The following is a 15,242-nucleotide window of genomic DNA, read 5'->3' on the forward strand; positions in this document are numbered from 1 at the left end:
GTGTGTGTGAGAGAGAGAGAGAGAGGGCTGGCCAGGGCAGTGGGGTGTGTGTGTGTGTGTGTGTGTGTGTGAGAGAGAGAGAGAGAGAGAGGGCTGGCCAGGGCAGTGTGTGTGTGTGTGTGTGTGTGTGTGTGTGTGTGTGTCTCTCTGCTCCTGGCACAGGGGCAGCAGGCTGGGCCTGGGTGACATCTCCCACCTCCCTTTCCTGTGTCCCGGATGAGGGGTGGGAGTGCCCTCTTTTTATTGCATCTGGGTTCATTCGCCCCCTCGCCTGATAACATTCTGCTCTTTCTCTCCTCTTTCTCCACCCTGTGCTCTTCTCTCCCTCCCCAGCCAGGATACAAGAATTTCCATGTGTGCTGTAACCCCTTCATTTTACCAGTGGGGCCACTCAGCGAGAGGAAGGTGACATGCTCAAGTGAATGACAGAGCTGGAACTGACCGCTGTGGGCTCCTGGTTCAGAGCTCAGGGGTTGGGCAGAGTCCCTGAGTGAGAAGACCCATCCCTGGGTTATTTCTCTTGCCCTGTCGCCTTGATTTGTCACCACCGTTTGAGATGCTGATGCCTGTGAAAGAATGAACCTTCACACGCACACCCCCATTTGGCATATGGGTCCTGGGACTGGAACCCCAAACCCCCATGCTACTGCCTCCCTCCTGACCCTTCTTCCCCAGTAGCCTTGCTAGACAGCCTTTCATTGCTGAGGACAGCCTTCCAGATGCTGGCAGCTGGGCTCAGCTTTCCCGGGCTAACCTGAAGGAGGGGGTGGGCTCAGAGGGTCAGCTGCAAAATGTTTCCTTGGGGAACAATCCAAGTGGACAGAGCAGAGGAATCAGAGGTGAGGGCATGACTTCTGGACTGGCATTTGGATTCATGTCTGGGTGGTGGTAGGTGTGTACTGAGCGATCCAGGGGAGGGAAGGGCTGTGCCTTCAGTGTCATGTCTGCTGGAGCCGGCAAGCCAAGGGGATACGCAAAGTCCATATATATATAACTAATGTATATCTATTTTTGAGGAGACAGAGTGCGAGCAGGGGTGGGGCAGAGGGAGACACAGAATGTGAAGCAGGCCCCAGACTCTGAGCTGTCAGCACAGAGCCTGACATAGGGCTCAAAATCAAGAACCGTGAGATCATGATCCGAGCGGAAGTCAGACGTTTAACCGACTGAGCCACACAGGTGCCCCGGCCAAGACTTTCTTCATCCAACTTCCTGCTTTCGCTGTCCCTTCAAGGCAGGGCTTGGAGAGCCAGAGTGTGGTGTGTGCTGGGGACCTCGATGTTCTTGGGAGAAGGTATTGAGATGTTTGCTATGGAACTCTGACCCTGGCCAAGGCTGTCAGGGCTGGGGAGGAAAACAATTGGGAAAACTGGGGAGTCAGTGCCACCGTCTCCCCCATCTGTCAGGCTCCTACTTGGAGTGACAGGTGGGGGAGTGCCTTGGAGTGAGGCTGGGCATCTGGACACCCCCGCCCCCCATTAGCCTGCACGGTCCCTGAGGGAAAGGCTGGAGCTGCAGACGGGTCATCTTCCCTCACCCTTCCTGCTGCTTGTGAGTTTCACCCTGAGTTGGAAAGGGCTGCTGGGGTTTTCTGGTCCATCCCTCCCTCCCCTTCCATGCGGTGCAACTCCCTTTCCAGCCAGGGTGGGGGTGGCTCTCTGTTACAGATCCCTGAGCCTTGCTTCTCCCTGAGCCTTGCTTCGTCTGTCTCCCAGAGAGTTCAGCGGCGCCTGCTGGCTGCCTCCTGCCTCATGCCTCCTGCTGCACCGGTGGAGCTTCCGCCCCTTTGATCCATGAGTGGTGCAGACAGCAGACCGAGAGTGCTGGATTGTGGTGGGGCCTCCCCCCAGGAACCTTGCATTCAACCTGGCGGCCTCCGACTGACGTGCGCCACTCAGCCTCCTGTGGTCCCCCTGGACGTGCCTCCCGGAGTGGTCAAATCCTCTGAGCATCCGCAGCACGTCCAGGGCTCTGACGTGGACGTACACTCTGTGTGCTCCTGTACTCCGTGCAGCAGCTGCTGGCTATGCCCCCCTGGCTTCCAGGCCTCTGAGGACACCAGTGCAGCCCCTGCCCCCGTCCCATCTCTGATACAGGGCTGCTGTGGTCCGACAGGCCAGTGACCTGCCTGCTGAGGGCTGTGGGTCAGTGTCACCCATTTGGAGATCTCCGGTGCCCCCCGCAATGCCCTACCGCTTCCGGTGGCTTGTTATTAAATATGTTGGTAATGCAAGTTCGCAGTATATGGTCTGTTTCCAGCTCTGGACCCTCGGCGTTAGTGGTACCCAGCTCCTACCCTCCCTCCAATTTGAACAGTTTCTGACTGATGCTGAAAGAGCAGCCCCTCTGCCTGGGTCTCCCCTTGGTGGTGGCTATTCCACATCAACACCCTGATCCAAATCTAAGGGTGGGTAGGAAGGAGGTGCGTCAGGTGGGGACTCTCGTGCCAGCCCTCGACTGCCCCCCTGTGGCCAGTGTGGGCAAGAACACCACTTCCTTCAACCTCTGTATCTGGGTCTTAATCACACATGGTCCAGCCTTCACCTGAGGTGCTTTGAAATGAGAGTGGATTTTGTGAGCGTATGCACTGAAGTCTAGATTGTGAACTATCTTGAACTTCAGTCTCTTCAGCTATAAGATGGGGGCAGCAGTGTTATGGTGAGGGTCAAACAGCTGATGTGCTGGTCTATAGATGAAAAGTTCTCTACGCTGCAATTATCATGTGATGTTATTTCCCCCTCCCTGAACCTGACCATCCCCAGATAAGAGGTGTAGAACCACCTGCCCATTCCTGGGAACACTTCATTTATTCATCCTTTCCATGAGTATTTACTGAGTGACTACTCCATGCCAGGCCTGCTCTGGGACCTGGGGAGCAGGAGGTGAAGGACACAGAGCCCTTGAGGAGCCCACAGTCCAGTAGAGAGCACTGGTCACAAACCTGAAGTTAAAAGAGACAATAAGAAGTGCCCAGTGTCAACAGAGCCAACAGCAGGGAGTGACCTGCTCACAGAGAAGGCGGCATGCAGAATGGGCACTCACCGGGGGAAGAACATTCTGGACAGAGGTGCCAAGCAATGTGGGGCTGGGGGTGCCCCAGGAGCAGGCTCTGAAGGGAGATGAGACCAGGGGGTGGTGGCTGAAGGGGAGCAGAATTTACCCTGGGGGTGCTGAGGTACCCCACAGGATTTCTGGGTGCCAGGTGACCCGGTGAGCTCTGGAACTCAGGGGATTATGACGGAAGTTTGTGGGTGAGAGCGGGAGGCTGGACAGCGAGGAGACTGTGATCCAAACCCAGCAAAGTAATAGTGGTCTGGACGGGGGGGTGGGTGGGAAGAGCAAGGGCACAGATCCAAGCGGTATGTGGGGCTCAGGCTTCAGTCCCTAGATGGCTGTGAGGGACATGGGCCCTAGTTCCTGCTGTGAAGTCCTGGGCTGTTGGAGATGCCTGCCACCTACTGAGGTGACGTGTTATCAGTTGGTCTGCATTTTACTGGAAGCCCAAATGATACTTGGCTTGAGCAGAGGGAATTTATTGGCCCATATAACTGAAAGGCCCAGGGATAGCTCTCGCCTCAGGCCTGCTGTGGGTTCCTCCTCCTTCCGTGGCTTGGTCCACTTACTGCTGTGGGGGGTGGGGGATGGGGAGGGGTCTAGTGGTCACAGCCAGGACTTAGAATCACACGGCTGGATTGACCCCTGGCACCACATTCGCTAGCAGTGCGATCCGTGCACAGGGCTCAACCCCTCGGTGGCCAGTGTGGGGAGAGGCAGGGCCTCGCTAGTGCAGCTTTTGTTAGGACGGATGAGATTCACGCATGCAGGGTGCCTGGCATGGAGCAAATGCACAGTGTATGTGCCTGTTAGTAGCTTCAGCCTCTGTGTAAGGCAGGAGGTCGGCTTTCTTCTCGGGTTCAAATCTATCAGGCAAGAGGGAGATCATCTCCCAGGTCAGCCAGGCCAAACCCCTGGAGCAGCTGAGATGGGGCCTGTTTGACTCTGTGCTCACCCTGAGTCACTGTGCTGCAAGGATAGAACGTTCTAGGCCTCGGTCCCCTGCCTGTTCCAGTCCTGGGGTGAACAGATGCAGGGCGGCCATAAGCCAGCTGTGATGCTACAGAGGGGACGGGGGACGGGTCCAGTTCTGGTGGGTTCTGGACGCGATGTTGCTACAGACAGAAAGCGGAGCAGTGGGAGTAGGTCGGCTCTGGAGGGTGTTTGGGGCAAGGTGGGAGGAGTCTGGGCCGTCAGGGAGGCCGAGGGCAGGGCCAGATCCCAGGGGGGTGGGTGGGGAACCAGGGAAACCGCTATCCTGGCTGTCAGGGAAGGAAAGATTTTAGAGCTGAGTGGGCGGCCAGGAGCTTCTGTGTCCCGGCAGTTCTGGTGTCCTGGGGGCAGGGAGGGGTGGTGGGGGTGGGCCTGCGACCTTGCAGGGAGAGACAGGGGAGGGCTTCTCAGAAAAAAGGAGCCTCCCATTCAGAGGAAAGTGGGAACAGCAGACCCACTGTGGGGAGAAGGTTGGGTTTATTTTTTATAGCTACCGCGTGAGTGCTTGCCACACGCACATCGAACTCAGGCAAAATAACACAACACAGAACAAGCACTCACAAAGGAAGCTCCTCCTACCCCCTGGCTACTGAGCTGCCCCTCCAAAGCATAGCAGAGCCACTTGTGTGAGTCCTGCGTCCTACGGGGAGGCCTGAGGGTTCAGCCCCATGCCCCACACCGGTGAGTCCTCCGTCTGTGTGGACACAGTCATCATCTGAGACCCCTTCAGATGCCACCGATGCCGCCGTGCTTTCTGGTCACACCTTCTGTTCCCTCACCCTTCCTACGTCTTCCCTGTTGCTTGGGCCCATCCGGCCCCACACCCTGCCCCTCCAGCTTACAGTCCATGTGCGTTACCTCAATCCTGCTCTTGCCCATTTCCTGACTTCGCTCTTCCCACGGAGAAGGGCTCCCTGCTAGAGCCTCCACCCTGGATGGATGCAACTCTCTGTTCTTTGAACTTGTACCTGGCTGCTGAGTGAGTGCCTCCAAAGAACATCACAGCCCCCGCCCCTGGCAGACTGATGGCGCCAAGAATGGCCCCCCAGTCGACCCTCGCCATGCCTGGCCCCCCCTTGCTGCTGCTGGCTCTGTCTCCTGGCTGAATATGGCAAGACTTCCCCACTCTCAGACCCTGCCCTCTCTCTTCCCCTGTGCTCTGCTCGCGGATGTCCTCGCCTCCTGCTTCTCACGGAACAGAGGCGCCAGCAGACAACGCCGCCTCCGCTTTTGTCCCCAGATCTGCAGTGCGCCTCCTGGGAACCAGGGGCTTTTCTGTGGCCTGTCCCTCTGCTGAGGATGTGCTCCTGCCTCTGTGCCGCCCCCTCCCCCCCACTCCTCCCCAGCTCAGTGCCCTTTGCTACACACTGTCCTCCTCCACTCCTTTCCTTAATGCTCCTTCAATGGCTCCTTCTCCACTGGCTCTGGCTTCCAAACACACTCAGGTTTCTTCCAGCTTAAAATAGCCCTCCTCCGCACCCAGTGCTCCTCCAGTTACTACCCTGCGTCTCACTTCGTCTTGGTAGCCAGACTTTTCCAAAGAGCGGCCCACACTTGTGCCCACGTCCTCGCCTCCTGTGCGCCCTTCGCTCCTCTCCAGCCTGGCCTCTGTTGAGCTGGCAAGCTGGCAGCTGGATATCACCAAGCCCTGGGGGGAGGGGTGGTGGTTTGGCCGACCCGCCTCTGTGGTTCTTGTCTCAGCTGCCCACCTGGCCACTCAGGTGGCTGCTGCCCACCCCCCCCCCCTTCAACCAGCTTCAGCAGGAAGTGCCGGGAGAGAGGAGGCTGTGACTCTGGGCTCCCCCTGCATCCACTGCTCACTTGGTAATGGAAATCCTCTCTCTCATTGGTAAAATTGGATAATGCTAATACCCACTTAGGGAAGGTCCCAGACGATGTGGTCCAGAGTGTGGGAGCGCCAGCCTGGGTTGAACCTGGGCCCCCCATCTCCCAGCTGCTTTACCCCTGGGGGAGCTTGCTTTACTTCTGCCCCTCCGTCTCACCTCTCTGGCAGATGCCTGTGCCAGCCCCTCCCCCGGCCCCTCCCAGCCCTGCGTGCCCAGTTCCTCAGGACTCTGTCCTTGGCCTTCCTCGTCCCCTGCCCTCTTGCCTGGGGTGCTCCCTCCACCTTCTGGAGCTTAAATTGCCACCTCTTTGCCACGACTCTGAAATGTCAGCTGCCTTCGTTGTCACGGGGTGTGGCATTCTCCTGGGTGTCTCTGTTTCCAATTTTCTTTCTCCTTAAAAAGATAGGAGTCATATTAGATTAGGGGCCTTACCCCTAAGGCGTTACATTCTGAGGTATTAGGAGTTAGAACTCCAACATAGTTTTGGGTGGTGGGTTCACAGTTCAACCCGTAACAGATGGTAAAAAAGTGCTGTGGAGAAAACCGAAAGAGGGAGGGTGCACGTGCAGTGCGGGTAAAGATTGACATTTTAAGTTGGGGTCATCAGGGAACGTGTCACCGAGAAGGTGACATTTGACCAAAGACCCGAAGGGGAGAAGCTGTAGAGACGTTGGGGGGGTGCGAGGGAAGTGCTCTGGGCAGCAGACAGCAAGTGCCACCCCTCTGAGGAAGGAGCGTGCACGTGTGGTTGAGACACAGCAAGGTGGCTCAGGGGAGCGCAGGCAACCTGATGGGGGCGGTTGGGGGGCAGCTTCCTTACCCTGCACAGGGAGCATAAGAGACTGCAGCCGAAGCGGGTCTTCCATAGGGGGCCAGAAAGCACCCCTCGCTCATGTGTTTTCTTAGGAAGCGCTGAAGACTGCGCTCTGCCCAACCGGAAGAGTGACCCACAAATGATGGCCACAAAGCCACGTCACACTCTGGGGGAGAGGGAGGCCCGGCGCCACCTCCTGAGCTCTCAGGCCTGAGCACCTGCGCTCTTCTTGGCCAACAAACCACCGATGGCCGGGAGGGGACAGCGTCTTCTTGAATGCTCTTCCTGCCCCTGGCTGCCCCCTCCCCTGGCCCAGAACACACGGAGCTGCTCTGATGGCCCAAGATGTATTTAATTTAATTAATTAACTAATTAATGAAAGAGAGAGAGAGAGAGAGTGGGGGAGGGGCAGAGAGAGAGGGGGACAGAGGATCCAAAGCAGGCTCCAGGCTCTGTGCTGACAGCGAGCCCAGCCCAACGGGGGGCTTGAACTCATGAACCATGAGAGCCGAAGTTGGATGCTCAGCTCACTGAGCCACCCAGGCAGACCGCCCCCTCCTCACCGCCCAGATGTATTTTAGTGAAGGATCAGATTGGGATTCCAAAGCCACGTAGGCGATTCGTCTTAACTACCTCACTCCCTTGCACCACGTGAGGGGCCCTGGCAGTCCATGGGGGTGCCCTCAGCCTGCTTGGGCTTCTGTTGTTTCCACCGGGGGAGCCTTCAACCCCAGCTCTGATTCTCTGCCAGGGTCTTTCTCCTTCTGAGCGACCTAGACTCTCCCACTCGTGTGACAGCTGTTCTTCTTTGGTAGTGGAGACTCGACGTGGACCTCCCTATTTTCCTACCTTCGAACCCCTTCCTTGCGGAGTGACAACCTGGCTAAAGGCAAAGGTTTGCCTCTTTCTTGGACTGCTTTTCGTGAGGCGAGCCACCACGTTAGCTGGAGACCTCTGTGCCGGAGCCATCTGCTCAAATGTCAGCTCCATTAGGAGAGGGCTTTTTGTTTCATTCACTGCACGCGGAGGGGGCCGGTAGGAAATTTAGTTTTGAATAAATGGCACCGTCTCTTAAATTACTTCTTTAATCACAGGGTGGGGAGGAGGGAGAAACTATAAATGCATCACAGCCCCTTCGTTTTCTCAAGCAAAAAATGTGTTAACTCCCAGAAATGAACTAGAACCTCACAGAGGCACACGGGAGTTGCATATGACGTGCTGCTGGCAGGAACGGGAGCTTTGGAGACAGGACAGCAAAGCTTAAGGGGGGCAGTCGGCAGCCTTCCAGATATTGATTGTCAAGTTCACCTGTTGGACTTAGCAATCGTACATCAATGAACAGTGAAGTCTGGGGAGGAAATCAAATAACTCCCCAATGCTTTCAGCACCGTCCGTTCTTTAGACACTAACCTGCACGGGTTTATGGGAAAGATCAGCACATTTTCCCCAGTGTGCAAGCGGGGCGGAGAGGGGCAGAGCTGTGTGATTGGTTGAAGATTTGAGCAACACACTTTAGTACGGAGGTGGGGGGCGGGGGCGCGTTCCAGAAGTTACGGAAACAGTGGGAGCAGAACCAGTCACTTCAAACACACAGGTGGCTGGTGAATGGGACAGTTTGTTGCCTGTTGGCTCCCAATTTTGAATGTATCTTCTTGTTTAAAATTCCTTTATCAGATACCAAATGTTACAGAAATTGTAGGCGAAATGAATTAATTGATGCATATTTCAAAACCATTTGGCAGAAGCCCTCCTCCAGTGGCTAAGGCAGTGTCTGTCTGTCTGCTTTCTTTCTTTTTTTCTTTTCTTTTCTTTCTTTTCTTTTCTTTTCTTTTCTTTTCTTTTTTCCTTTCTCTTTCTTTCTTCTTTCTTAAAAAAAATTTTTTTTAATGTTTACTTATTTTTGAGAGAGAGGCACAGAGTGTGAGTGGGAGAGGGGTAGAGAGAGAGGGGGAGACAGAATCTGAAGCAGGAGCCAAAAGCAGGGCTTGGACTCACAAACCACAAGATCATGACCTGAGCCAAAGTTGGATGCTCAACAGACTGAGCCACCCAGGCAGTGTTTCTTAAAGTGATGCTCTAGTCTCAAGGGACTTTAATGGGCAGTACTTGAAAACAAGGGTTCCGTGGTCTAATCAGTTTGGGGATTACTATGTTAAGCAGAGTTCAATAGGTAGATGTGACCAAAGAATTCTTTTTTCTCCTTTGTATTCCCTCCCTCCCCTTTTTTTTCTTTTTAAGGAGCATCTCATGGGACGACCATTCCAACAAATAGACTTTGGGAAACATCATTTAAAATCTTCCCTTTAGAAGAGAAGAAACATTTTGGAAAAAATGAGATCACACTGCTTCAGATAGTGCATTTCCCTTACTTTGTCAGAACAACAGTATAAAATTAATTTTCTTTCCAAGGACTATAATGCCACATTACTAAATTTAAATTCACTTTTCCCCCAAAGAGTGTTTTAAAAAACACGTTTCGGAACTACTCCTTATGTGAAACAAACCTCTGTGGGGAGCAATGGCCAAATATGTTCAAGAATTTTATACAGGATGTAAATGTAATCCCAGAACTTCCATTTTGCCACAACTGTTTTCCCCAAAGTTGACTGTACCCTGTGATTCCTGCGGCGCCACAGATCTTGGCTGGCTTTCCTTCAGCATGATTGTCTCACAGAAAGTCCATTCCTCGGAGAGCTATTTCGTTTGCTTGGTTTGACGAATCTCTACAGCGGGTCAGCCACCATGTCACCTACAGTGAAATGACCCAGAGACGGGCGACAGTGGCCTGGGCTGTTGGCTGAGGTGCGGGGGGGACCCAGAGGCCATGCTGAGGAAGCCCGAGGGCCCGACATATCCACTCTGTGGGGAGGTTGGCTGCACTGGCTGAGAGATTGGGAAGGTTTTACTAGACGGATCTGAGCTTACCTTGATAGGCTCTGTCATATTATACATTCTGCGCTCTAATTTCTGCACCGTAACTCTGGCTGCTGTGGTTATGGCTGGAGGCTGTCGTGTCACCCTATTAAAATAATGGAAATGCACAGGTTCTTTAAGGCACTATTTTACTATTAAAAAATGAAGTAATTTTTGGGGAAGAATTCACTTTGGAAATTTGTCACAAAACATTTTCTTTGTTGAGTTCAGTTTCGTTCGGAAAGGGACCTCTCCCCCAGCATGTCCAGTACTGGTCATACTCTGCGCTGCCCTCACTCTTTTCCCTGCCTCATCCTGTCCATCCGTGCGTTTAAGCACCGTTTCAGTGTTGCGTTGCCACAGGACAAGCTCCTCCAAACTGTAGTGGCTCGAAAGGACCACCACCATTGTTTGTTACTTGCTTGTGATTCTGCAGTTTTTTGCAGGGCTCTGAGGGGTGTTCTGGGCAGCTCCCCTGCTTCTGCCCTCATGACTGGTGCCCCACATGGGGGAGGGGGGCTGGAATGGCCGAGGCACTTTTCTCTCCTCTTGATCTGTCATACTTGTCATCTAGCTTGAGCTTTTTTTTTTTTTAATGTATTTATTTATTTTGAGAGAGACAGATACGAGTTGGGGAGGGGCAGAGAGAGAGAGAGAGGGAGACAGAGAATCCCAAGCAGGCCCCAAACTGTCGGCGCAGAGCCCCACGCGAGACTCGATCTCATGAACCATGAGATCATGACCTGAGCTGAAATCAAGAGTCAGACGCTTAACCTTCATGGACTGAGCCACCTAGGCACCCCCCAAGATGGCACTTCTTGATGACAGGAGTGAACAAGTCACTTTGTGAAGGGGCCTGTAGGATGGAAGAGGAAGTCTTGTGAGTCTTCTGAAACAATCTACCAAAACTACCAAATATTCTATCAGGGGTGATCAAATCCAGTGCCCTCAGGGCTAGGTGGGTTAGGGAGGGTGCCCTTCTAAGGGGGGCGGCACTAGGCAACTGGAGACTGCTCTTGTAGGAGGGATCAGGCCTGATGGCATCAGATCTTTCGGTTTTTCAAGAGATGGGAATACAGATTTTCATATACCATGAGTTTGAAGTGTAGTTTCCATTAGAAAATGTGAGCCAACCCACACTTCCATGTGTGGTCTAACCTGGCCTGTGGGCTGCCAGCGTGTGAGCACTGGCGACTGACAAATCTATCTCCAGTTCTGATTCTCCCCTGAGCGCAGGCAAAACTGCCCACGTGCCTCCGCCTGCGTGTCCCAAAGCATGTCAGTTCACCCATGTCTGAAATGGAGCTCATCATCTCTATAACTGTTCTTCATGGTGGTACAGCCTGGGACCCCCCGAGGCTCTCCCTCCCTCCTCCCCACTCTTAGTCCATCATCATGACTTGCTTCTTGGTTCTAGCTATTAACAACCTCTAGCATCCATACTGTCCTGTCGATTTCTTAGTCACTGTCTTCCCTCTCTTACCTGGACCATTTCCACAAGTGTCCCTGCCCCCAAATCTTCTCCCTTCCGATCTTTCCTCCAGAGCAGCGCTGTCCAATATTGTAGCCACTAGCCATCTGTGGCTACTTACATTTAAATGAACTAAAATGAAATGCAAGTGGGGCACCTGGGTGGCTCAGTCAGTTAAGTGTCCGGCTTTGGCTCAGGTCATGATCTCGTGATTTGTGGGTTTGAGCCCCACATCAGGCTCTGTGCTGACAGCCAGCTCAGAGCCTGGAGCCTGTTTCGGATTCTGTGTCTCCCTCTCTCTCTGACCCTCCCCTGCTCTCTCTCTCTCTCTCTCTCTCTCCTAGAAATAAATAAAATATTAAAAAAAATGAAATGAAATGCAAGTGAAAAATTCAGTTCCTCAGTCCTAGTAGTCATACTTCACGTACTCAATAGCCATATGTGGCTAATGGCTTCCATATTGGACAGTGCAGATATAGAACATTTCCATCACTGCAGAAAATTTTATAGGACAGTGTTGCCCTGTCCTACGTCATCACATTACTGCCTCAAACCTCCCTGGTTGTCCATTTCTCTGTGTCTCCTTAACCTAGTTTACACCTCCACGTCGCCTGGGTGCACCCAGCCGCCTTGCTCCCACAAACATCCTCTATTTCAGCCACCGAACTGCCAGCAGCTCCCTGCCTAGGTCGGCTCTCTCCAGCCCTCGTGCCTGGGCACACCTGCTTCTTGCAGCTTGGAGCCCCTTGTTTACCTACATACCCCCAGGCTCAGTTCAAACACTGCTCTGGTTTGGGGATTTGTAGCGCCCCACCCCAGCACTCAGCACTCTGTTGATAATTTGTCTACCTCTGTCTGTGAGGTCCAGCTCTGTTTCCTTCCTTTCTACACTTCCTGGGCCTAGCCCAGTAGATTTTGGGGGTGGTTGGGGGTGGGGTGGGGACAGGTTGGGGAGGGGAGTGGGTGGGTAGTGGAGACTGGGGGACACAGTCTTGAGACTCACCCTAGAGTTAGCAGAAGGCTTTCCTTTGCAAGGACACACACACCTCACGCATACTGGGCTAAGCAGTAAAAAAGGGTTAGGAACTCAGCCAACTGGCTAGTGCAGGGGAAGATGGTCCTCAGGGCTGGTTTGGCTTGCCAGTCAAGACCAGGGTAGTCCGTAGCTTAGATGGGCAAAGCCTGGATACTCATTCTCTCTACAGCCAGGCACGGATGCAGCAGCCACCTGAGACTGGTGCCCTCGTGTGGCCCAAAGGGGTACAGCAGCTCTGTGGTTGTGGCTCCCTGGTCTGGTCCAGGTAGAGAGGGAGGGTGAGGAAGCCACTTTGCAAACAGCCCAGAGCAAGACTCTTCTTCTTTTTAAAAATTTTTTAATGTTTTATTTATTTCTGAGAGAGAGAGAGAGAGAGAGAGAGAGCGAGCATGAGCAGGGGAGAGTCAGAGAGAGAGAGGGAGATACAGAATCTGAAACAGGCTCCAGGCTCTGAGCTAGCTGTCAGCACAGAGCCCGACACGGGGCTCAAACCCACAAACCGTGAAATCATGACCTGAGCCGAAGTCGGCTGCCCAGCTAACTGAGCCACCCAGGCGCCCCGAGCAAGACTCTTCTTGACCCAGATGGGTCCTATTCCCATTCTGACCCCATAATTGGTGGGGAGCGGGCATGGTCTTGCATGCCCGCCCTAGAGCCCATGGGGGGGTCAGTTCCCTACAGAGCACGATGGGCTGCCCAGGAAGTGAAGACAGCTGACAGAGAATTAGGAACGTTAGCAAGAAAAGGGGAGGCATCTGAGGGCCACCGCAGCCTAGCCGACTCTCTCCTTGGCCGTTAGCCAGAGGACAGCCACAGCTTCCCTGTAGGGGTGGGTGGACACCTGACAGGCACCCCATTCTTTCTCTCCCCCGGCCTCAGGGAGGGAAAGCCTCGATCCACAGCTACTTGATGGAGAAGTCTGGGGAGATTGTGCCTAGGGAGCTGGTTTTAGAGGCTCCCTGCCCACTCCTCCCTCTCCACTCCAGCCCCACTGGCCAACATCTCTTCCTCTGAGCTGTGCTCTTGCCAACACTTCCTGTAGCGTACCCCATTCCTGCCCGTACCACCTTACTTATGTAGTGGGTGGGGGTGAGGGGGGTGCCGGTGTCTCAGTTTCAACTCCCTGAGAGTGTGCTGGGGGTGGGGATGGTGGAGAGACCCTTCACGGCCACATAGGAAAGCTCTGGATTAAAGAAGGCAACCCAGGCCAGGGCCCTGGGGCACCGGGGAGCGCTGAAGGATCCTGGACAGGGTAGTGGGGACCCGATGACCTCTTGAACAGGATGGGCGCTTTGCAAGTGCGGTGATGCTCTTCCTGCAGTCACATTCATCTGGACTTCTTGTCCCTGGGCATCACTTCCGTGTTCATGTAGCCTGGAGCCACCTGCAAAGGGGCGGACTGTCTCTAGTTCCCTCAGTGGGAACCCTGGAAAGGAAGGTAATGGGAGGTTTCCCATCCTTGTCCCCTGGGGACCGCACCCCACCTCCTCCAAGCCGGTCCCCAGCCTTGGAACTTATTTAGGGCTGCAGGAGCCCGACCCAAGGCCTCTTCTGAAGGCCAGTGAGGGGCCCATGGCGGGGGAGGGGAGATGCCCGAGGGAGAGGGCAGGAGAGGGGCGCATGAGAGGCAGGAGCGCAGTCCAGATGGGAACTCTGTGTGAGGAGTCCCTGCCTGGGAAAGGCCCTTATCTTTAAGTACGTTCCTTAGTGAAACTTGAGGGAAAATCCGATCAGCTGGGGCTTTAATGTTTCCTCTCAGAAGAGGTAATTCCCTTTGATGCAAGCACTTCAGTAAAGAAATTTGCATGTGGCGCAAATGTGCCTTTGGGGGAGATTGAAGGGGCACGGTGGCAAAAGGAGACAGAGTCACCCGTCTCTTGCCACTTTCCAGCAGAGAGGGCATCAGTCTATTGAGGACAGGAGGTCGATGGGTAATGGACGGCACCAGAGGCGCCAAAGCGATGGCAGGAAAAATATACCGGAAGTCACATACTGGGGAAATGAGCCCCAACTTTTTGATGGGGCCCAGAGAGCAGAGAGCCCTGTTACCCCCACCCCCGAGAGAGGGGTCTGGTGAACTCGCACCTTATGGTCTGGGCTGGGGACTGTGTACTGGTTCTCCGCCCATTCCTTCAGCCTTCAGTGTGTGCCCGGCTGTCCTGCGGGGGCGGGGAAACCAGACACCACACTCCTCACGGCCCTCTGCTGACCAGCAAGCTTGTGCGATGGGGACAGTGTGGTCTGCGCGCCATTGTGTTGGGCGTCCGATGGTAGCTCTGGTGGTGGTGATTCTAGATCTGTGGATGGTGACATGCTGGTGTGCTGGTGTGTCCTTGGACTCAGCAATTCCCTGGGAAGCCTCCTGACACCTGCCGTCTCCACTCGTGATTTTACAAGCACCGAACTCCCTTGAACCAAATCTCCTTTTTTCCCTGGAATGGTTTGCTTCCTGCACTGTTGGTGCAGCAAGCACGCAGATGAGGCTGGTTGGAACGGATGAAAATAGAATATTGAATCAGCTCCTAGAACAGATCTTTGGGCCCGTTGGCTCTAAATGAGAGAGAGAGCCCCACCAGACTGGGGGACAGGAGGTGGAGGGACCCCGCAGAGGTCCGGGGCTGGACAGGAGTCCCGTTTCAGCGGCCAGGGGGATGGGGAGCAGGGAAAGTGTAGGTGGGGGTGAAGCAGAAGCTCGTGGGAAGACCAGACTGGTGAAACGATGACCTTGTCCAAGTTCACCTTCAGGACCTTAGACATCGCCCCTTCTTTCCTTCCCTTTCTCTTCCAGCCCCAGAAGTCCGAGTCGCCCCCACCCAGTCGAGCCCTCCCAAACTGACTGGGAAGGGCACGGCCACACAGCAGAACACAGGCCTTCCCTCCACCACGTGTCCCTCTCATGACGTGGCAGCTGGGGCCTCAACCCTGGCACAGGGCTGGTGTCTTCCCCCATTTGCACGAGAAAGCCAATTCCTTCCAGTGTTCTGTTCTGTGACTTTTGGAGGGTCCTGCTGAGATTTTTGTGGGTGGTGGGCAACACCCTGTCGCAGCTCAGCGGTCTGCCCAGCTGCCCAGTGCTGGTACACTACCCCCTCCGCTCCCCCCCCCCCCCCCCCC

The 15,242-nt window shown here is 54.5% G+C and overlaps 1 protein-coding gene across 2 annotated transcripts in view; it reads left to right on the top strand.

The window, feature by feature from the left end:
• The window catches only part of SMIM41 (small integral membrane protein 41), a 4,140-nt gene extending 1,921 nt beyond the window's left edge, over nt 1-2,219 (top strand). The window contains exons 1-2 of one of the 2 annotated variants that reach the window (XR_005530078.1): nt 1,140-1,294; nt 1,716-2,219. The gene's annotated coding sequence lies outside the window, so the exon portion shown is untranslated. Of the gene's footprint in view, nt 1-1,139; nt 1,295-1,715 lie in introns of those variants that run through there. The other variant, XM_039241408.1, reaches the window with a different exon arrangement.
• The last annotated feature ends 13,023 nt before the right edge of the window (nt 2,220-15,242 follow it).

Source organism: Hyaena hyaena, unplaced genomic scaffold (genome assembly GCF_003009895.1).
Source record: "Hyaena hyaena isolate Hyena2069 unplaced genomic scaffold, ASM300989v1 scaffold_192, whole genome shotgun sequence".
In the NCBI taxonomy this organism is placed as follows: Eukaryota; Metazoa; Chordata; class Mammalia; order Carnivora; family Hyaenidae; genus Hyaena; species Hyaena hyaena.